This window comes from Arachis ipaensis, chromosome B01 (genome assembly GCF_000816755.2).
Source record: "Arachis ipaensis cultivar K30076 chromosome B01, Araip1.1, whole genome shotgun sequence".
In the NCBI taxonomy this organism is placed as follows: Eukaryota; Viridiplantae; Streptophyta; class Magnoliopsida; order Fabales; family Fabaceae; genus Arachis; species Arachis ipaensis.
This window is the reverse complement of record NC_029785.2, coordinates 129,130,519-129,132,200: the sequence shown is the minus strand read 5'-3', so window position 1 is coordinate 129,132,200 and position 1,682 is coordinate 129,130,519.

Here is a 1,682-nt window from a genome sequence, read left to right as displayed (position 1 = left end):
GATTAATATATTATTATTTGGTATTTATATAAATAATAAAAAATATAAAATTATTTTATATAAGTTAAATATATTCATGAAATTTTATTTAAAAATATATTTTAAACATAAATATAAGAAAATAAATATTTTTCGCATTGCATAGATATTTATATTAGTTAATTATAATAAGAGTACATAAAAAGTAGAATAATCTGAATTCCATTATTAATCGAATACATTGCTTTCTTCACCAAGATAAAAATTGCATCCATTATTTTCTTGCTATCAGCAAAATTTAGTTCTAAACATTCCCATAAAATTAAACCACTTTCATTTTCACAGGCTATTGAAGGACTTAATTTAGTAAAAATCTTGTATTTCTAATTCTTTAACCATAAATCATTACTAGACCACGAAAAGTTGCACAAAGAATGTCTTAAAAATCATATTTTACCCGTTTTATTATAGGCATTAACAACCACCTTTAATTTTGGGCACACGAGCTTTAAAAATCACAGTGAAGATTTGATGAGGTGACATCCATATTAGGAACCCATCATAATATTCTAAACATTTGACTTCATGAAAGCACCTTTATTACATGCGCTAGAATAAACCAGTTGAAAAATGCAATGTAAAAGCATGTAGCCATCATTATCGTCTATGAGTATGTTTCAATTTTGTTCAATTAAACTATTTTGAAAAAGAGAACAGAGACAAAAACAAATGATAAATATTAGATATTATTTTTTCTTAGTTTTTAGGATTAAAAAAGAAGAAATAGAACTACATCAAATAACATTTATGTATGTCCTGATTTTATAGGATTAAGAGAGAGTCTTTTTTATGCAGAATAAAAAAATCATGTATTTTTTTATGGTATATTGTATAATACTCTTACATGATTTTCATACCTATACTCACAAACTACAAAAAAAAATTACTATATATGAAAAAGAAACAACTTAAAAGTCAGATAGTGAAAGAACAACCAAAACTTTTAAAAAAGTAGCCAAAAAAAAATCCAAAAGCATTTTTTGTAGGAACTGGCCTCTATTAGAATAAAAATAATTATATAAAATAATTATTATTAAGTTAATTTTTTATTATTGTGTTATACATCATATATTTGTTGTGATTGAATAAGCCATTATCATATTATACACATTTTTATCATGATTAGAATCATAGATTTTTTATTTTAATTTTTTAAGGTAGATATTAATATCAATTTGCCAAAAATTACGATTAATTTAAAATTATATTACAATAATTGAAAATTAAAATTATTGACAATTAACATAATTATGTATTAAATGCTAATTTGATATATTATGATTGACAATTAAGATAATTATGTAGAAAATAAAACATAGCAACTAAAATTAAATTTGTTAACTAATTGAAGTTAGGTAGGAAATATTTAACAATGATTTTAGCATTTAATTATTGATATATTATCATCATCATCATCAATTGATATCAATATAAATGGGTCACTATTAACGTAACAACTTTTCACTAATAAAATTATTGCATAATAGATGAGAATTAGAATTATATCAATATAATTAAAATATTTAAAATATTCTCGATTTATAACTAGTTTAATAATGCATTAAATATTGATTTTATATAATTATAATTAAGATATTTTTCTAAATTAGTATAACCATGTATTATTCATTAAATGCTAATTG